This window comes from Balaenoptera physalus (assembly GCF_965194825.1).
Source record: "Balaenoptera physalus genome assembly, chromosome: 20".
In the NCBI taxonomy this organism is placed as follows: domain Eukaryota; kingdom Metazoa; phylum Chordata; class Mammalia; order Artiodactyla; family Balaenopteridae; genus Balaenoptera; species Balaenoptera physalus.
Genome location: NC_138901.1, coordinates 57401397 through 57423371, shown reverse-complemented (window position 1 = coordinate 57423371; position 21975 = coordinate 57401397). Strand labels below are relative to the sequence as shown.

Below are 21975 nucleotides of genomic sequence, written 5' to 3'. Positions count from 1 at the left end.
CTTACTGGCTCAGTGTTTAAGGGTGCTGTGGCCCATACTATCTTGTGGGAGCCCACAAGAGCTTTGCAGAGTAGGTATTAAGCTTCATTTTGCAGATGAGGAAACTGAGGTCTCAGGAGGTGAAGAAACTTGCCTAAGATCTGCCAGCTAGTAAACATCAAATCCAGGCATAGAAACTTGGCTCCTTCCTCTCCTCACATTTGTCAAATGGATAATCCCACCCAATTCGAGTCTCATGGGGCATCCTCGGGGCCACCCAGCTTCTCCTTGCCTCCTTCTCTGCCACCTTAACAAAAGGGGGGAGGACAGTAATAGCATCCTTTGACCATCTTGCGGCAGCAGCCAAAGCACTTTGGGGAAATACACCGGGCTGAGAGTTTGGAACTGAATTGCGGTTGTTACTTTTAGATGAGTGAGCTAGTAATAGACCTGGCTTGAAAGCCCAGGATCCTGGTTCTGGCCCAACAGCTGACTTGCTGCATTCACTCCATTGAGTGCCTCATTTTGTCTTACTGGTATTTTTATAAACTGGGGGAATCTAAGAAGGGGCCTCAGGGCTAGTCTGGCCCAGCTCAGTCTCTTTGGACCACGGCCTTCCCCAGCCTCCCTGAGAGACAGCCACCCAAGTTCACTGCACCCTTGGGCTGCGGTGAACTTCCAGGGATGGGAGTTCACGGCAGCCCAAGGAAAGAAATCCACTCCACTGCAGGACAGCCTGGATTCATCCCCTCCCCTGGGGTAACATTTTAACTTTGCCTTCTTGTGCCATGTACCACCCTCTACACTGTTTATTTATGCCTTGCCTTGTGGCAGAGGGGGATTTCAGGTGACTTACAAGGTACTTAAAACAAGGCAAAATAACATAAATTAGAAAGTGAGGTGGAAGGAGATAAACCTTTCTCTTTTTTTATAATGTTTAACCCTGTGGACTGTGAAATCCCAATGGCATACTGAAAGGCAACACAGCAGTTAAGGAGCACAGGCTTTGGAGCCGGAGTGTGACCTTGGCAAGTTTTGCATCTTTCTGTGCCTTGGTTTCCCCATTTGTAAAAGGGGGACAACAATCTCTATCTCACAGAGTTCTGAGCATCAAATGAGTTAACACATATGAATATTATAGCTTATAATATGTGTACATAAATATTGTACTTAGATCATCTACGTGGGTGTACTGTCGTATAAATGTATATGTGAATGTACATAAAGCCAGGCACACAGTAAGGGGATGTAGAAATGTTCATCGGTAGTATTAAATTGCTAGATCTTCATAGAAATTTCAAGTTATTTAAAGAACACTTAATCACATGGAAAGACGTTCGTGACATATTATAAAATGAAAAAAGGAAATTACAAAACACTATGCCCCCCAAAAAACACTAGGCACAGTATACTCTCATTTTTATTTTTTTTAAATATGCATAAAAAGACAACATTGTTAATCGTGGGTATCTCTGGATAGTGAGATTACAGGTGATTTTTGTTTATTTTTGCTTGCCTGTTCTTGATTGTGTACAGTAAAATAAGGAGAGCTAAGAGAAGAAAAACCAAGAGGGAAGGCAAAGTAGAGATGGGAATAAAGGTAAAACACTCCCTGGGATGCCCTATTCATCTTCTGGGAGTGGGCCACAAATTTGTCCCTGAGCTTTCCCACAGCCAAAGTGAAAAGGAGACTATGTCAGTTACACAATTCCAAGTGTCCATGAGATAAAAACAGACCTATTACTCAAGAGAATTACTACTCTTGGTACTAAAATCAGACAGGAATTTCTCCTGAGGGGCCTCATAAAGAGAACACAGTGTGAGGTAACAAGCAAACATCCTCACCAACCCTAAACCTCTCGGAGGGTTTCTGTGATGGGCCATAATGTAAGCCAATGGCATCACAACAAAACACAAGTCAGGAAGACATCCTGACAAGAATGGGTCTGAAAGAGGTACATTGGGGTACCCCACTCACTGCCCACCCAACTTGGTCTATTTTGGAGTATCTTCAAGACTGGATTGCCCAGCATTCTGAAGCCTTCTTCCTGCTATGTTGTTTCTGTGCCAGAGCTTTTGATGGACCTTGTGTGGCAGCAAGTTCGAAATTATCCTCCCTGGGGTGCACCTCGCCAGCTGAGCTTAGGCCAGTGGTCTTCAGGAAGCATGTGTGTATGGGCGATGGGGCAATTTCCACTTTTATTGTGATCACTTAGGTCTAAGCTTATCTTCCGCAGTGGATCCTGGTGGGTAGGACTGTCACCTTGCATCGTGGAGGTCCACAACATTCTGGGAAAACCCTCCTCCCTGCCACTTGTACAGTTGGTTCCATTCCAATTCCACACAGCCGCCTTGACCAAGGCTCTACCTCTTCACCTCTTCAAATGTTGGAAATATCATCCCTCAGTTTTCTTTCTTCTAGGCAAAATGTTCCCAGTTCTTTTTTTTTTTTTTTTGGCCACACTGTGCGACATGAGGGATCTTAGTTCCCCAACCAGGGATCGAACCCATGCCCACTGCAGTGGAAGCGTGGAGTCTTAACCACCGGACTGCCAGGGAAGTCCCCCAGTTTTTTGTTTTTTTGTTTTTTTGTTTTTATTTTATTTTTGGCTGCGTTGTGTCTTCGTTGCTGCATGCAGGCTTTCTCTAGTTGCGGAGAGCAGGGGCTACTCTTTGTTGCGGTGCGCGGGCTTCTCATTGCGGTGGCTTCTCTTGTTGCAGAGGATGGGCTCTAGGGGCGCGGACTTCAGTAGTTGTGGCTCACGGGCTCTAGAGCACAGGCTCAGTAGCTGCGGCGCACGGGCTTAGTTGCTCTGCGGCATGTAGGATCATTCCAGACCAGGGCTCGAACCCGTGTCTCCTGTGTTGGCAGGCGGATTCTTAACCACTGCGCCACCAGGGAAGTTCCACACACACCCCCCACCCCACCCCCAGTTCTTTTAATGAGTTCTCGCAGGACACTTTGCCAACCACTCTGCAGCCTCTCCTGACGCCTTCTAATTTGTCAGTGTCCCTATAGCATACTGCCCTTTGAGGGGACAAATGCAAAAAAACAGATGTCCAAGTGTGGTGAGAGCTTCTCAAAGTGGGGGTTATAAATACACACCCAAAAAGGCGTGTCAGGCTCTGAGTGGCGGGATTCACAGTACAAACTGGTGTTTCAAAACACCACAGTGAGGCTCTTGGGTGAGAAAACACACTCCCAGGTGTTTGGGCCAGGAATGCCATCAGGAGGGGGAGCCACCGTTCTTGGCACCAAGCCTTACCTGGGAAGCCCGAGGGTCACCTTAGGGAGACGAGAATGTGGCCGTTTCATGAAAACTTAGAAGTAGCCAGAGTAGGAGGGAGAAAACTAGGAGACTCAGGTGTACTAGACACCAACGGGCAAGTTTCAAGGAAGGAGGGGCGGTGAGCCGTGTCGCATGCCTTCAAGGTCAAGATAAGATCTGAAAGAGTACTTTGGATTGAACTACAAGGAAGTCCTTGGTGACCTTGCCTGGTAGTGGCAGAGGAGTGGTGGGGACAGAAGCCAGACCGCCCCAGGTTATAGAGTGAATGGGAGGTGAGAAAGTGGAGATAGCAAGGGTAGACAACTTGCCAGAAGTGTGAAAACCAGTGGCAGGAAAGAGATAGGGTGATTGGAAGGTGACATGGGATTGAGGGAAGGTTGGGATTTTTTTATTGTTGTTTATAAGATAAGGCTATTTGAACATGCCTAAATGTTGATAGGAAGGAGAAGGAGGTTGAAGACAGATAAAACTAGCCTTGTAAAACAGGTGGTCAGGTGGTCCGAAAGCATCTCTTGTTACAAAAGAATAGGAAGTAATGCCACCTGCTGAGAGTGAGGGAGCAGATTTGGAAAGGCAGGAAGTCTTGATTGGGTCATTATGGAGAAGGGGATAGTGCTTGCTGGGCAGAATTCAAAGACCTATTGCAGCTGGACCATCTATGAGAAAGAATGCCACCCAGCAAAGTCATGCCCCAGCAGTGCTCAGCAGCCCCTGTGTAGACCTGGGGAAAGCAGAACCGTTGGATTAATCCAGAGTTGAAGGTTTTTTCCAGGAGGTGGGACAGAGGGACAATGTGGCTGATGTGATGGACCATGCAGACAAAGCTCAAGAGATAAGGTGGTGAAGACAGGCCACTGATAGGAGAAGAAACAGGCCAGGGTCCAGAGCCCATGCTGTTCAAGACAGTAGCCAATAACCACATGTCACATGTTCCATTTCAGCTTGAATGAGTTAAAATTCAATAAAATGTAAAGCTAAGTTCCTCCATTGCCCCTGACTTGGACAGCGCCAGTAAAGAACTTTTCCATTGGGACGTCCCTGGTGGTCCAGAGGTTAAGACTCCGTGCTTCCAATGCAGGGGGCACAGGTTCAATCCCTGGTCAGGGAACTAAGATCCCATGTGCTGTGTGGACAAAAAAGAAATTTTTAATTAAAAAAAAAAGATCATTTCCATCATCACAGAAAGTTCTGTTAGAGCTGGTCTAGAGGGTCAGAAAGATAGAAGTGATGAGATGGGAATAACTGAGGAGACCATGGTCCCAAACTGGATGCCTGCACCAAGGATTCCAGAGGTGGTACAAAGCTGAGCTGTGGGTGATGACAAGCCCCGCCAAGGGCAAGAGGGGGGTTTCTGCTGGGAAGCAGAGGGGGAGGTGTCTGAAGATGGGGAGGTTGACCAGATGGCCTGCCCACCGGGGATAAAAGATCCTCAGGACCAACATCTGGGCTTGCTGACCCAGATGCTGATCTTGAAACCGAGCAGCACCCTGTGGGGCTCCTGGGCACAAGAGCCTTTCTGTCCACCTCCGTGACCTCTGAGTTCCAAAGGGTAGGTTCAAACAGTTGCTAATCAGGGAAGGGAGGGGATGCAGAGACAAGGGGGATAGCAGTCAAGAAAAAATAGTGCAGCCTTGGGACAGGTTCCTGGGTTCGCCTCAAGGGATACACATAACAATATCTTCGCTCTTTTGCAGAACTAAACCCCCAACAAATGGAAGATGCTAACACTTGATGAAGCATTCTTCAGAGATCAGATCACCTGAGGCCGGATTAAAGGAATACAGGCCCTGCACAGAGCCTGATGCTTATCAGCAACCCCGCCCTTGAACCACTGCTGTAAAACTCCTCACCATATTCCCCCGGTTGGGACACACAGTTTTTGAAGGGCACGAACCCGCTATGTCCCCCTTTGCCTGGCAAAGCAATAAAGCTATTCTTTTCTACTTCACCCAGAACTCTGTCTCTGAGATTCGATTCGGCACCGATGCACAGAGGCCGAGCTTTCGGCATCAACCTCTTCAAAGAAAGAGAAGAGTGACCTCGATGGGGAGGAGATGGCATGGATGAGATGTGGATGGTGGGACAACTGTGTGGTTCTGGCCTTAAAGGAGCAGGGGTTGCTGTCGTTTTCATGAAGATGGAAAGAATCATGGGGATTGAAGAGGAAAACAGCTCCCCCTGCCTGGGCACTGGGTGTGTGCGTTGTGGGTGAAGAACAGCCCCACTGAACAGCGTGAGTGGGGCCTCAGGGGAGGGCCAGGCTTGGGGGTAAGCATGAAGGCGGCAGGGGGATTGGGGACAACCAGTGAACAGGGTGAGGATGCAGGGGAGGGAACATCCCATAATGGGGGGGGTGGGCACCAGATGGCACAGGCTAATGGTTTGCAAGGAAGGAGGACAGGAAGAGAGTCAGGGCTTTGGAGAAATGAGATGACCTGAGGGACCTTCACCTTGGGCATGACTGAGGGTTTTACTTTTGAAGTCAAACATTTATATAATGCTTGCTGTGTGCCAAGCCCTCTTCTGAGCACTTTGTCAGTCATGAACTCATAATCCCTGTAAGAACCTTATGAGATAGGGATATTATTAGCTCCATTTTACAGAGGAGGAAACTGAGACTCAGGAAAGTAATTTGCTGAAGCTCATATCACTGATGAGAAGAGCAGAGATTTGAACTGAAATGGTCTGTTTCCAGTGTTTGGAGCTCTTAGTCAGCACCTGTGGGCAAGACGGGCTTGGCTGACGTTATCTGATACAAATGGGTCTCAGCCATCTCTAGACAGGAGGGGGGATCCAGGTCTACCAGAAGTATGAGCTGTGACCTGGCTTGACTGTGCTTCTGAGCACACCTGGTCCAGTTAAGAGAACACACGTTAAATGAAGTGGTTCCCAGGACTTCCAACATAGACTGGAAATTGTAGCAGCAGAGGAAATTGATGCAGGCACCTGGCCTCCCCAGAAGGTTCAATGGAGTCTGGATTGATTGTGTTACTTTCGGAAACAGAAAGAACTTGACTTCGACAAACCTTGATTCCAATTCACAACTTAACTGTGTGACCCTGAGCAAGTTGCTTCAGCCATCGAGGAGGAAACCCATCAGTTTTCTCACGGTGAAATGGGGGTCATCACACTTACCTCATAGGCTTGACAGGGTGATTAGAAAGATGCACCTGTAAAAAGAAAGAAGCCGGCAGAGTAGATGCTCAATGTATGATGGTTGAGGGTGTTTAGGATTTTTTTGGTGTTTTACTACTCCTAATCCTCAGATCACTCACCCTGGAAGAGTTTAGGGGCCTCCTCTCATTTCGAGGTTTTGAGAGCCCAGCTCCCCTGATCAGCCTCATGGAGATTGCTCAAGGGATCCCAGGTTCCTCGATAGGAACGTCAGGAGATGTGACTGTTCTGGAAAGGGTTTTAGAGCATGTAAGAGCAAGCGGGTATAGTGTGTAGGTTTCCCGGGGGGTTTGTCCGTTGCGTCAGTGCTGTTTATCTGCATCTTCGCTCAGGCCCTCCCCTATTGCCGGCTTCTTGGCTGAGGATTCCAGAGTTGGGCAGAGAAACCCATACAAACCCCAAATCCGCCAAATCCTGTAATCTACCAGAGCTCTTTGAAGGGGTGAAAAATGCCTGTGGATAAGGGGAACCAGCAGATGTAATTTATTTTCATTTGCACAAAGCTTTTGACAAGGTCCCACCCTGAACACTATTACAATAAAGAAAATAGGTCACCTTCCGGGGAAGCTTTGTCATGGGTGGAAGACTGGCCTTGGAGGAAGGAAACAAAGGGTACAAATAAAAGGATGATTCTCTGGGTGGGGAAAATCGTGGGGGACTTCTGAGCCCAGAGTTGGGGCTTGGCTCACTGAACATTTACACGAAATCTGAAGGAGGGCGTCCCCTCACTGAAACCAGCAAATGTAGAGGTGGGCCTGGAGTGACATCAGGAGGAAGAGGGTGAATTGCAGGATCTCTAGAAGTTGTGCAAATGGTTCGTGGGACACAGACAGGTTTAGCAGAAGGTGATGCATTGGGGGAGAAATAATTTGAAATACTCTTCTAGGGTGAAAGGTTATCAAGTACAATTGAAAAATACTATTTTAGGACTCAAATACAAACTCTTTCCTTAAGACAGTTTCTCCGCAGAGGTACTGTTGGCATTTGGGGCAGAATAGTCATTCAGCATCCCTGACTCCTGTCCACTAAATGCCACTCGGTCACATGCCACACACACCCCCCACACACACACACATCATTGTGACATATGAAAAATGGCTCCTTTCATTTACAAATTCCTCCTACAAGAGGCCCCACCCCAACACCATCCTAATCCACTTGAAACTTAGCTCAATGTCTTACTAAGGCCAAAAAAGTAAGACAACTGGCAATACGAACAGGATGCATTTAGGTTTAGGATCTTCTGGGAAGTTCTGGTCATCACATCTCAAAATGCTTGTGGAGGTGGTGATAAGAGCTAGGAACACAAATAAAGCAAAGGAGGTGACAGAGTGCCAGGAGGGGAGGTGGATTTTAGACAAGGTTCTTGGGGGTGGGGGACTCTCTAAGAAGGATCCAGTAGAGCAGAGTTAAGTGATGAAGGGAGCTTTGGGGATATGGTGGGGGGACAGGGGGACCGTGCATTCCAGGGAAAGGAAACAGCAAGTGCAAAGATCCTGAGGCAGAGCTTGACTTGTGTAAGGAACGGGAGGAAGGTCAGTTTGGTGGGGGCTTGGTGAGCAAGATGGGGAGTGGTGGGAGGTAAGGTCAGAGAGGTCAGTACAGGCCAGAGTATGCAGAGCCTTGTAGACTTTGATAAGGAATCTGAACTCTTAGTGATGAATTCTGGATACCTCCAAGGCCTTGGAGGCTTTTCCTGTGGCTGTTAATATCATATTGTTTCCCTGACGAATCCATGAGCTTCTTGAGACAGGAACTGTGTCTTTTCCCTTTGAATCCCCAGTGTTTAACAGAATGCCTGGCACAGAATAGGAGTGCACTACAGATTCATTAAAATTAATCAAAGCACAAAATTACGGACAATTGATGTGACCAACTGCAGTAGGCTGAAAAATGTTCCCCACCCCCCAAGATATCTATGTCTTAATTCCTGGAACATTTGAGTGTTACCTTATATGGCAAAAAGGGGTCTTTGCAGATGTGATTAAGGTAAGGATCTTGAGATGGGAAGATCATGGTGGATTATCTGGGTGGGCCCTAAATGCCATCACGTGTCCTTATAAGAGGGAGGGAAAGGGAGATCCGAAACGATAGACGAGGGAAGGCCATGTGAAGACAGAGGCAGAAATTAGAGTGATGTGGCCACAAGCCAAGGAATATTGGCAGCTACCAGGAGCTGAAAGAAGTAAGGAACTGATTCTTCTCCAGAGCCTCTGGAGAAAGCACAGCCCTTGATTTTAACCAGTGATACTGATTTCAAATTTCTGGCCTCCAGAACTGTGAGAGAATAAATTTCTGTTGTTTTAAGCCACCAAAGTTCATGGGAATTTGGTACAGTGGCCATAGGAACTAATATACCACTAAATCCTAGAAATGCCAGGATTCAGCGGGTCTCCTGCAAATCTTAAAAGGCGAGCTTGGGTTAAATGAAAGGAACAAAAAGAGGGAGCGCTAACACTGTGGTTTTGAAACGTTCCTGAAGTCTTCCTTTGGGCCTTCTTCCCATGGGCTGTGTGACCACATCGCCCTGTTCTTTACCGCCCGCAAGGCTGAGTTCAGTGCCTCCAACATAAGCTTGCCAGGTGCTTGCCGTTTGTATTCAGGTAGCATAAACCCCCCTTTCTGGAGGCCAGGGTTGCAGCACCCCTTTACGATTCAGAACGCAGTCCAGAAGCAAGTTAATAGTCTCCCGGGCCTTTGAGAGAAGAGTTGCCATGATATCCGGGGATTTCAGTCTGCAGGGAAGCCAGAGTTCTTCACTTAGAAGTGTTTATGAGGTCAGGCACCTTCTGTTCTTCCAGGGTCACAGAGAGCCACAGACCAGGATCCTAGGGGAATGGGTGACTGGGGGACACTGACACGCTGAGAAGTGACAGCTGACAGTAGAATTCATCCCAGCCACCACCCAGGGGTCAGGGCAGGTCTTGCAACCACCCAACTTACCAAGGGCATTACTGTCTGAGAGCCCAGTGGAGTTAGGAAAGTGTGGGAGCAGCTCTTAGAGAGCATCCATCCGGTGCTCCCCTGTTTACCAGTAAGGAGACTGAGGCAGGGAGGCTGAGTGAATTGCCCAGGAGCCGATACCCCAAAAGACGTCTTCTGAATGACTCCTCGGAATGGATTGTCGGTCACCCTTTCAACCACACCTAGGGCACACCTGCTATATTCAGTTCTGCTAAATTAGGTGGGAAAAAAAATCATGATTTTGTTTTGTTTGTCTTTAGGCTGCGCCGCGCACATGGGATATTAGTTCCCCAATCAGGGATGGAACTGGCGCCCCCTGCATTGGAAGCACAGAGTCTTAATCACTGGACCACCAGGGAAGTGCCAAAAAATTCGTGATTTTGGAGGGGGAAATGATTACCAAAAAAAGTTTCTATGCTTCAAGGAGTAAGCTTCTGTTATCTGCAAAAAATCAATTATGTGGAACACCTTGTTTTCCCCAAATGTCAGTAAAATGAGGTATTACTGGTCTACGCGTCACACAGGGAGAAAACTTAGGGGACTAATACCAAGAGGCAGTGCGGGATGAAAACAGACATGGACCATTGATTCCAAACAGATTGAGTAAGTGCATGGATTATTGAACTAAAACAAGGTATTAAAGGAGAGTAGGAGTGGCGGGGAAGGAGGCAACCTCTCCTCCACCGATGCTACCATCAGGCAGGGAGTACCACCATGCTAGCCCCCAGAATGATGCCAGAAACTAGGCACAAGGCTGGATGGACATGACCTAGCCTAGAGAGCTACCTCCTTGCCTCTGGCTGAGCACCTGGCTTATGAGGCCTCCCAGGGATCCCAGGTCCCTAGACCTGTCTGCCAGGAGCTGCTTGGGTAGGCGGTAGGGTGGTGCAGGCTTGGACTGTGCTCCAGGCATACACACTTCCTGACCTTCACACCTCTGTGACAGTGGTTGCTAGGGACTGAATGGTTGTGTCCCTCCCCCCAAATTCATTTGAAGCCCTAATCCCCAATGTGATAGTATTTGGAGGTGGGGCCTTTGGGAGGTAATTAGGTCATGAAGATGGAGCTCTCATGATAGGATTAGTGTCCTTATAAAAGAGACATGGGACTTCCCTGGTGGTCCAGTGGTCAGGAATCCACCTGCCAATGCAGGGGACACGGGTTTGATCCCTGGTCCGGGAGGATCCCACATGCCGCGGAGCAACTAAGCCCGTGCGCCAAAACTACTGAGCCTGCGCTCTAGAGCCCGTGAGCCACAACTACTGAGTCCGAGTGCCACAACTACTGAAGCCCACGGGCCTAGAGCCCGTGCTCCACAACAAGAGAAGCCACCACAGTGAGAAGCCTGTGCACGGCACCGAACAGCAGCCCCCGAGAAAGCCTGTGCGCAGCAACGAAGTCCCAACGCAGCCAAAAAATAAATAAATAATTTTTAAAAAAAAGAGACATGAAACTAATATAATACGACATGTCAATTATATCTAAATTTTTAAAATTAAATTTAATTACAAAATTATTTTTAAAGAGACATGAGAAACATGACCTGTCTCTCCACCATGTGAGGACACAGCAAGAAGGCTGCCATCTGCAAACCAAGAAGAGAGCCCTCACCAGTAACCAAATTGGCCGGCACCTTGATCTTGGACTTCCCAGCCTCCAGAACTGGGAGAAATGAACATTTGTTGCTCTAGCCACCCAGTCTATGTTGTTCTGTTTATCGCAGCCTGAACTGACAGTGGGCAAGTCATTTCACCCCTCTGAGCATTGATTTCCTCTTCTGAAAAATGTGGATGGTAAAATTATTTGTCCCTTTCCTCCCTTCCTTCCTTCCATCTCTTCCATAGATATGTAAGCATATACAAATGACCCTGAAGTGTCCAAAGCCCTAAACAAATATAATTTTAATGAAGTCCTGTGGAGCCAGTTAACCCAGTGCCTCTACCATCACCATGGTTATGACAGGGATGCTACCCTCTTGAGAGGATGACAAACTGCCCCGGGCAACAGAAGCTCATGTACAGGATGGTGACAACTAGCACTACAGAAAGACCGGACTTTGGTGTTAATGCACATCAATAATCCTTTCCTAATTATCAATTAATATTCATAATAAGTCAACAAGCAAGAATAATAAGTATCAATAAAAAGTATCCACTTCAGCTTGGGGTCAAGGTAGATTCCTCAAGAGTGGAGTCTCTTAACAGCAACCACAGTCGTAATCACAACCATAATCACAGTCACAGCCATAATCACAACCACAGCCATCGTCACGACCACAGTCATAATCACGATCAGGATGGCAGCTCACATTTACAGAACCCTGTGCTCTCTGCCAGGCCTGGCCTGGGAACTGGTCTGCTGGGTCTCAGCCAGGGAGCTTGTTGAGGCGATGGTGGTGGTGGAGAGGCTAGAAGGGAAATTGTGAGAAGTTTCTCTTCTTGGGGAGGATGGGGGAGGGAGGGAAAGGCAGACTGTAGGCCCCAGGACTGGGGGTAACATCTTTCTTGCTCACTACTGTTTGCCCAACACCTAGCACAGAGCTTGGCACGTAGTAGACACTCAAGAAATGTTTACTAAATGAACACCGAGGGGCCCAGACAGGCCGTCCCTGGGGAAGGAGCGGAGACTTCTTGGTGTCCAGGAGCATATCTGGACCTGAGGTCAGAGGATAGAGTTCTCTCTCCATGAGCCTTTGATCCCCAGTGACTCTCCACCCACATGAAGAAGATTCACACTGCAGGTCACGTTGGCCTTGCTCAAGAACTCAAATGATCCTGGCATCATCGACATACCCTAACCTGTGACACACACACACACACCCACACCACGTCTCCTGGCTGCAGAGTGGGAGCCAGGCCTCTGCAGCGGGAGCCAAGAACCCTCCCTGGGCTGGGTGCCCTCACCCTGGATCCAAAGGGCTCAGGAGGCGGCTGCCTTCTGCCTGGGCCCCCTCGGCTAGGATCTGATTTTCTCATCATCTGGATAGTCTCAGCAACTCGCAGCACAGGGATGAACCAGCCTGACCTTTCTGGAGGTTTGTTTAAAGCAGAACAATGTTTGTCTTGTCCAAACACTATGAATTACTCCAGAGAATCCTGACCAGTTTTACAATCCGCAGCTACAAACGGCTTACATAAATAGGGACCCGTCCCCTCCCCGGCCCCCCTCTGTTCCTAACAGCTTCTCCCCCGCTCCCCCCCCACTTTCTTCCACTCTTCCAGGCCTTCCCCCTGCGCCCCTTCACACCTTCTCTCCTCTGAGCCCCAGCCTGGTGAAGGGCAGGTGTCGGCTGTTCTGGGCTATGGCTCGCACCTGGGTTATTGCTGGCACAGCTGCGGACGGCTCAGGGCGGGCTGCTCTGGCCCTGGCATGGGCCGGGTTTGCCTGGCTAAGGGGGGCCTCTGGGCACATTTGTACTGTCTGTGTGGGGCCTGCCGTGCACAGAGTTGGGTCCAGCTGTGAAAGCGCGTTGGTAAGAGGAGCCCCGTAGGATTGGGGGTCCAACGCCCAGTCAGCCCGCGGCCCACTTGGGCCATTCCTCGTCTGGCGGGGTGCTCAGGTCCCCCGCAGCTGAGGCCACATAGGCTGCACACTCAGGGGATCCCGAGGCATCTCCTAGAGGTACAGCCCACCCACTACTGGCCTCCAGTGGGGGTGGGAGACAGTAAAGGCTGTTCTGCCCATCAAATATGAGCCACAGAAAGCAGGGGGGGCTGTGGTCCTGGGAGGGAAAGGGCTGCTGAGGAAAGAGCCCAGTTTGGGCTGGATTTCCCTAAATATAGTTTCTATCCCACCGGCGTGGAAAGGCTTTGGGAAGCTTGTGGGAAATGTAGATTTCTGGGCCCCTCCTGAGGCCTACAGAAGCTTGGGGGTGGGGATGGGGGAGCTGATGATTAGGGTTTGAGATTCACTTCTCTGCATGAAAACCCTCACCAGTTCGAGTCCTCTGACTGACCAGCTGGATGACACCTGCCAGCCACTTTGGGTCTCAGTATCCCCATCTGTACAATGGCCCGAGAATCTTTGAAAGGCCCCTTCCAGCTCTTAGAATGTGTGGTTTCAAGGAGAGTTGGCTACCAGAACCCAGAAGCAGCAAAGGTGGGAGCAGCCAGAGAAAAAATCGAGGGAGTCCTTAAACTCCGAGGAGAGGTGTTGGTGAATACTCGGGGAGTGCCCGGGGAGTGTGCTGCTGGTGGGCTGTGAGTGGTGTGTGGAATCCTTCCACCGAGGGCCCTACACTTGGAGCCAAGTGTGATCTCATTTCATCCTTGCTTTGCAGACAAGGAAACTGAGACTCAGAAGGGAGGAGGAACTGCTCAAAAGTTGGTGAGTGGCCGGGATTCGATCCCAGACACACCCTGGGACACCCATCTGGCCATTCCAGAAACGTCTCTTCCCGCCTTGTTGTTGCAGCCTCTCAACCCCGCTGAGGTTGGCCCTTAGGGCCAGAGCTCCTTCTCTTCCCCCGACGGGAGGGTCCCACTGGGCGGAAGGGCCCCGCGAGCTGGACGCGCGGTGAGCCCCCCACCGCAGGAAAATCAAGCGCTGGGAGCTTCACCCTGGAGACAGCCAAGTCCACCCTGCCCACCCCGAGGCTCCGCAGCCGGGTTGGGGGCGCCGTCGGGGCGCCGTCGTCGCGGTTAGGGCTGCGTCTGCAGCGCACGATCCTCCTTCGCCGGAGGGAAGAGGGCGCCGCCAGGGGTTGGCCCCAGCTTTCAGAGCCCGCAGACGTTTGTGCCCAACATTCGCCGGGGCGACTCGAGGTCAGAGGATAAAGCCGCCGTCACCCGCTCAGCGGATGCTCCGGGGCAGACCCTAGGGTCCCATTAGGAGTGGCAAGCTGGAGGCGGCGGAGGGCTGTTGTCGCGGGGAACCCGGAATCAAACGTCTGGTGAGGGTCAGGACTGCACCAGCGGGCCCTGTCTCCACGATCTCGGCTTGTGCACTGGATTCCATTTGCAATTTGGGATCCAGAAGCTTGCTGTGTGACCTCAGGCAGCCGCGGACGGCTCTGGGCCGCGGGTCCTCTTTTGCGAACCTCGGGGTTTGGGACGGACGCTCGCCCAGCTCAGCTCCAACGTCCGCGCCTCGGATTAGCTGCGCCTCCTTCTAGTTTAGCATTTGATTTTCTAATCAAGCTCTTTGTCCCCTGCGGCCTTAACCCGAACCCCCTGCTTCCCCGTTTCCCCTAGGGCCCCGCCTGGGTCTCGCTCTCGCTCGACTTTCCCGTCGAAGGCAGTCGAGTGAGTGATTCCCGGGAGCCGAGGCCGAGGCCGGCGGGTCCGCGGCGCGGGCCGGGCTGTATGGAAATGGCCAGAGGAGCCGGCGGGCGCGGCGGCGATTTATTCAGGGAGTGACAGCCCCTTTGAGCGCTCAGCGAATGGCATTTTCTGTCTGTGAAAGCCTTTCTTCCCACCTCTGTTCAGATTAGCCCGGGGGATGAATGCGCCCATTATCCAGCCCGCTGACCATTCTGAAACGCCAAATTAATTACTAAGCACTGAATCAGGCGCCGGGGCCGGGGCACCGGGAGGTGTGAAAATAGCGAGCGACTGGAGCTGGGGAAGGCGAGGGGCGCAGCGCCGAGAGGCCGGGCGGGGTGGCCCGGGGCGCGGGCGCTGGCGCGGCGGGGCCGGGAAGGGCTTGGCCGGCCGCCGAGCGCGACCTGCCGGCGTGACCGGGCGCGACCGCGGGGCGAGCGGGCTGCCGGGGCCCCGGGCGTGCGGCAAGGCGCGGAGCGGGGGTGGCGGCTCCTGCGGGCTGGGCTCGCTCGGGGCGCGGCCGGAGCGCGCCAAGTGAGCGGGGCGCGGGGCCGAGGCTGGAACGTGCGCCGCGTGCCGGTAACTCCCCGGCATCATCGCCAGGGACGGCCGCCCCCAGACGGCCCCGGCCCGCGGCCGCCCCTCCGTCCCCTACCAGGCGCTCGCCGCTCCAGCTGCCCTCCGAGGCCTTCAAACAACTTGCGCGCCGCCCGGCCACCGTGGCCCCGGCCGAAGCTTCCCGAGCGCGAGGGCCCGGGCCACCCCACCGGACCCCGACTCCGGCTCGGCGGACCGCACTTACCTCCCGAGGCGCCGGGCGGGAGAGGGAGGCGAGCTCTCGGCGGCTCCAGCTGGAGTGCGCTGGGCGCGGAGAGCGCGCGCCTTTAAGACTCTTCCCCGAGACTCCGCCAGGTGGTGTCAAGCCGGCCGGGCCCTCGCGGCTCCTCACCCCCGCGGCCACCCTGCTCCCCAGCCCGCCCCGGGCAGAACCCAGCCGCTCGCTCCCACTCGGCGCCCCGCCGCGTCCGCTCCGGCGGAGAACAGGATGGGTGTGATTTGGGACACAAGGATGCTCCAGAGGAAGGCACCCATCCTACCCACTCCAGCTTTGGTGGATGGAGGAATCTCTCTTTGGCCGGGTGCTGAGGATGGGGGAGGGAGAGGCGAGGACTGAGAAGTCTTGTCCGAGGACTTCCGATTCGGTCCCCGCTGTCATCACGCCAGGACGCGCCTTAAGTCCCCGCGAAACTGGTCCTCTCGCCCTTGATCCAAGATGGCGAGTGACACGCCTCCCCCAGTCACCTCTGAAATGACTGAAGCGATAAAATAGAGAACTGTCGCCACTTAAAACTAGGGAAATGTGATATTCACACTCCTGAAACAAAAGTTTAAGAGGACCCGAGGGAAGGTTGAAGGAACTCCACTTTCAGCAGGCGAGAAGCTGGGGTCGGCCCGGGACGCGCAGAGGGTAACCCTCTCTCCCGGTGCCTCCTCCGAGCTCAGGGGGGCGAGTTCACGCGTGCGGCCGGCACCTGGGGACCCTCCGCCGACCTCACCGCCGCCGCAGGGCACACGTTTGCAGGCATAAACTGCGATTCTAGCTTCAGGCCATTATTAAAATTTTACGTCATGTGTCTTCTCTTTCAAAAATTATTTTTTGAGATTTGTTGAGATTTCAAACTGCATTAATAGTTAACTCAGGTTTTCTGTCTTCGTTATTTTATGTAAACGTCTTCCTCATTCCTGAGTTGCTTATTTTGATTAATTTCTCACACAACTGAAACCTACTTTGAGTAACACTTGGGGGAAGGGCATGTGGGCGGTGGACTTTTTGAGTCTCTGCACGTCAACAAATGTCTCTTTGTTAACTTCTGCAGACACTAGTCATATATAAGATCCTATAGGATATAGGATCCATAGTTTCTTTACACTTACGACTCTGCAAAATAGGGATATTTTTAGCATAAAACAGGGAAGCAAGTGGAAAGTACTTACTTTGATCTCCTTGGTCCATATCTAGAGGATTCCTGAAGTGACTCTTTGTGACTATTAGCTACGGATTCATCATCTTCTGATTTTTATAGTTGCAGAAATTTCTCCTAGGTTTTAGAGAATAACATCATTCAGAGCCTTACATCTTTGGGGGGCCAGCTGGCTTTAGTTTACTTTCTTAAAAGAAAAAAAAATATGGGCTGTATTACTGCCTTCTTTACTAATTGTGCCCTAGGGTTAGTCCCTTCTCTCTTCACATTCACTGTTTCACCTGTAAAATGAACAAATTGGGCTACATGATTGCTGTGGTCCCATCCAGCTTCAACGACCTGGGAGTCTAAAAAGCAATGGCCCCACCACAGTGAGCTACCACTTCACACCAACTGGGATGCTATAAAAGACAAGACAGATAATGACAAGTGTGGGCAAGGATGTGGAGAAACTGGAACTCTCATGCATTCCTGGTGGGAATGGAAAAAAACGGTGCAGCCATTGGAAAAGTCTGGCAGTTCCTCAAAAGGTTAAACAGACAGTTACCATAGGATCCAGCAATTCAACTCCCAGGTATATACTCAAGAGAAATGAAAACATATGTCCACACAAAAACCTGTACACAAATATTCATAGTAGCATTATTCACAGTAGCCCCAAAGTGGAAACAATCCAAATGTTCATCAACTGATGAATGGACAAATAAAATGTGGCATATCCATATAATACAATATTATTCAGCCATAAAAAGAATGAAGTACTAATACATGCGACAACATGGATGAACCTTGAAGACAGTATGCCAAATGAAAGAAATGTCACCAAAGGTGACATATTATATGGTTCCATTTACTATGAAATGTCTAGAATAGGCAAATCCATAGAGGCAGAAAATAGATTTGTGATTGCCTGGGGCTGGGGGTTGGGGGGAGTGCTAATGGGAGTGGGCTTTCTTTTGGGGATAAAAATTGATTGTGGTGATGGTTACACAACTCTGTGAATACACTAAAAGCATTGCATTGTACACTTTAAATGGATGAATTGTATGGTATGTGAATTGTATCTCAATACAGATGTTATATTACAAAATACTTACCGTGTCTGTGTTCTCATGAAGCTTACAGTATAATTGGGGGATTCAGAGCCCTACAATCTGCCCAAGGAATGAAGCACCCTCTTCACACTTACGCACCAAGATTTCCATGGCCCATACAAAGGCAAGACTTTTCTGGATCTGTCCTAAGACAGGTATTAACTTTCTATTCTTCTTCCTCTCTTCTGGAAATCCTCCAAATGGCTGCAGGTAGCCCTGGAGACTCAGTAGTCTGACTCTCAGATTAGGGTCTCCCAAGAGAGCAGCCACTTTCAAGGCCATAGCACAGTTATTAAGAGTAGCAACTGTAGGGCTTCCCTGGTGGTGCAGTGGTTAAGAATCTGCCTGCCAATGCAGGGGACACGGGTTCGAGCCCTGGTCCTGGAAGATCCCACATGCTGCGGAGCAACAAAGTCCGTGCGCCACAACTACTGAGCCCACGTGCCTAGAGCCCATGCTCCACAACTACAAGAGAAGCCTGCACACCGCAACGAAGAGTAGCCCCCGCTCACTGCAGCTAGAGAAAGCCCGCAAGCATCAACGAAGACCCAATGCAGCCAAAAATAAATTAAAAAAAAAAAAAAAAGGTAGCAACTGTAGAGCCAGGCCTCCAGGGTTCAAATCCCAGCCCTGCCTCTCGCTAGCTACCCGACATAGTCAAGTCACTTACCTTCCCTGTTCCTCAGTTTCTCCCTGTGCACAATGGGGATAACAGTGCCTATTTCATAAGGATTATGTCAGGATTAAATGAGTTAATATATGTAAAATGATAGCACGTGGTAGGCTATCATAAGTGTTAGCTGATGATACTACTGGGGTATTATTGTTATCCATCGGCAGGTTCAAGCACAGACCTGCTACTTTCCTATGTCCCACTAGGTGGCGCAATCGCACCACTTCGGACAACGAAAGTGGCGCCCCGCCCCCCCCTCCCCCCCACCGGGTCCCTTGCACGGTTAACTGTGCACTGTGGACTTTGATAAACCATGCAAGGAGAGCTGCGGTTGCGGTTCCATCTGTGAACTATATATAGTAATGTCACCAAGAGTGCGGCAAATTTCTCTAATCGGTGCCACTCACTGGAAAAAAGTTCTCTCCAATCCAGAGAAACCAGCGCATGTGTACAAATAAAATGCATGGTCTGGGTAAAACGTTAGATCCATACCAGCTCAGGTGCTGCCACCCAGCCAAGGCGGTGAGGCCCGTGTGTGTTTTCCCACAGCATCCTCCTCCTTTTCATTACACATATCTGGTAACAGTCCCCCTTATCATCCTGAAATGAAATTTCTAGACAATACAAATAACACACATAATTTCTCCACTGTGTCAATACCATGCCCTGATGCTAATATAATGAAGAAAGAAAAAGAAAGTCAGGTAGAGTCAAATAACTGCATTTCAATAGGCAAATGCTCTGAATAGAATTACCAAGAAGACCCCGGGAACAAATGGTCCCTGATAGGGGTGTATTGCTCTGGTGGTTCAAACACCTTGAGTGGCGTTGCCCTGGGCAACGTGATTTTCCAAAGTGGTCAGCAGTTGTGGGTCAAGTTGCCTTCCTGGAAATGTTAGTGTGTGTTAAAATTGTGAATCAAGACAAAACAAAACAAATCCTTTGCGTTCACAGACAAAATAAAATTAGGCTCGGGGCACAGATGGTTTTTCGTCTTTATGAACGTCCAGTGGGACATTTAAAAGTTGTACGGGAAGTTGTGTTGCGATTGTCCCCAGTGTGCAGTGCAGATGTCTGCACCTCTGGTTTCTGACTACTAAACAGTAGTAGTGTCCCCCATCACTGTGACAGCCAAAACCACTTCACCACAAATTTTCAATTGAACAACAGCATCTCCACTGAGAACCACTGGTCCAGGGTCAAAATTGCTTTGGGCATTTCTAGCAAAGCTAGCACTCGATCTGCTTAAGGCTCCACTTGTAAAAGGCATTGGCTTTTCTCTAGTCTACACAAATACACTTGTCTGGGACCAGAGAGGGGACTCGAAGGGGGTTCCAGAGAGAGGGAGGCTATGGGGTGGGGCTGTTTCCTCTGAGTGTCTCCCTTCTTTGTCCAGGAAGAGGAGGCCTGAGGAGGGAGGTTGGTCTCGCCTGCCAATCTCGGGCACAACCCAGTGGTCTGTTTGAGGCTTTTCCTAAAACCCAGCTGGGAAGTAAATCAGCAGAGACATAATCCTGATTTTAGCCACAGGGGCCAGGGCCTCTGAGCAAACCCCTGGCTTATGAGAATTTCCTGCTGTACATTTGCTTGGCATGTCAATCTCAAGCTATTCTTGCTCTGCTTTCTCAGGGATGGGGCCAGCAAGCCCAGGGCTCCTGGGGACAAGATTTTGACATACTGGCATGTACAGGCTTGCTCACTAGCTCCATTAATTATGTCCACCTCCACCTGCTATGGGGCATTTTCCGGTCCTTGCATCTGGCCCTTCCTTTCTCTCGGCAGCTATGGCACCAGCCCCCGCCTCCCCGCCCCAACTTTCAGCTTGTTTGTCTCAAGAGGCAGGTAAGACATGACCCAATCCCCCTGCTGGTATTCCTGGAATTCAGCTGGTTTAGCAAAGCAAGACTGGATCTCTCCTGAGCAGGGCAGCTGCACCTTTCCGTCCACATTCCATCACTCCTGCCGATTGATGTCTCGGGGCCAGCTGGTCATCTACGACACAGGTTTTGACGCCTCAAGAATTCCCTCCCAGACTCTCTGGTCTTAAAAGGGCAGCTGAAGGGCCCAGGAGCCGTCCCGTCATCAAACGAAACTGTCAGAAGCCTGTAACTCTGTGTATTTCTGCTCTGCAGAAAACAGTCCAGATGGCTCCTCACTGAGGCATCCATGCACCTGCAGCCGTAAGCCTACATGGTGTATCCAGTGACCAGACATTCGGTGACCACCTCCTGTATGCCAGGCATTCTGGGTGCAGTGGGAACCTGGCAGACACAGTTCCTGTTCTCCTAAGATGTACAGTCTATGGGGACAAGATAGGCATTCAGTAAACAATAACACAAACAGCTATGTGACTGCAGCTGGGATCAGCATTACAAGTAATACAGGAGCCTCGTGAAGGAGTATATCCCAAAGGCTGGGGTGTGACAGGGGACTGGGGCATCACGGAGGAGGTGACATCATGTTGAAACCTGAGGGATGAGAAGGTGTTAGCCAGGTGAAGAGAGCGGGGAAGAGCCTTCCCAGTGGCGGAAACAGCCCAGGTGAAGGCCTGAAGTCAGACAGCAGCTTGGAGTGGTCAGAAAATCATAACAATAGCCAACACTTACGGATCATTCACTATGCGCCCAGCCCGTTCTAAGAACTTTACGGGGATTAGTTCTTCTAATGCCCACAATGCTATGAAATAAGGTATTGTCAGCCCCATTTCACAAAGGAGGACACAGAGGCATAGAGAGGTTAAGTAATTATCCCAAAGTCCCACAGCTACAAAGTGGCAGAGCCAGCATTTAGACTCAGGTCATTTGACTCAGAAAACTGTATCCTTTTCTTTTTTTTAAATAGATCTTTATTGGAGTATAATTACTTCACCATACTGTGTTAGTTTCTGTTGCACAACAAAGCGAATCAGCCACGTGCATACATATGTCTCCATATCCCCTCCCTCTTGAGCCTCCCTCCCACCCTCCCTATCCCACCCCTCTAGGTCATCGCAAATCACTGAGCCGATCTCCCTGTGCTATGCTGCTGCTTCCCACCAGCCAACTGTTTTACGTTCGGTAGTGTACGTATGTTGATGCTATTCTCACTTCACCCCAGCTTCACCCTCCCACCCCATGTCCTCAAGTCCATTTTCTATATCTATCTCTTTATTCCTGCCTTGCAAATAGGTTCATCAGTACCACTTTTTTTTTTTTTTTTTTAGATTCCATATGTATGTGTTAGCGTATGGTATTTGTTTCTCTCTTTCTGACTTACTTCACTCTGTATGACAGACTCTAGGTCCACCCACCTCACTACAAATAACTCAATTTCGTTTCTTTTTATGGCTGAGTAATACTCCATTGTATATATGTGCCACATCTACTTTATCCATTCATCTGTCTGTGGACATTTAGGTTGGTTCCATGTCCTGGCTATTGTAAATAGTGCTGCAATGAACATTGTGGTGCATGTCTCTTTTTGAATTATGGTTTTCTCTGGGTATATGCCCAGTAGTGGGATTGCTGAATCATATGGTAGTTCTATTTTTAGTTTTTTAAGGAACCTCCATACTGTTCT

The 21975-nt window shown here is 50.1% G+C and overlaps 1 long non-coding RNA gene across 1 annotated transcript in view; it reads right to left on the bottom strand.

The window, feature by feature from the left end:
- Positions 1 to 21975, bottom strand: part of LOC309650306 — a 394390-nt gene that overhangs the window by 343639 nt on the left and 28776 nt on the right. The gene's annotated exons all lie outside the window — the stretch shown is intronic.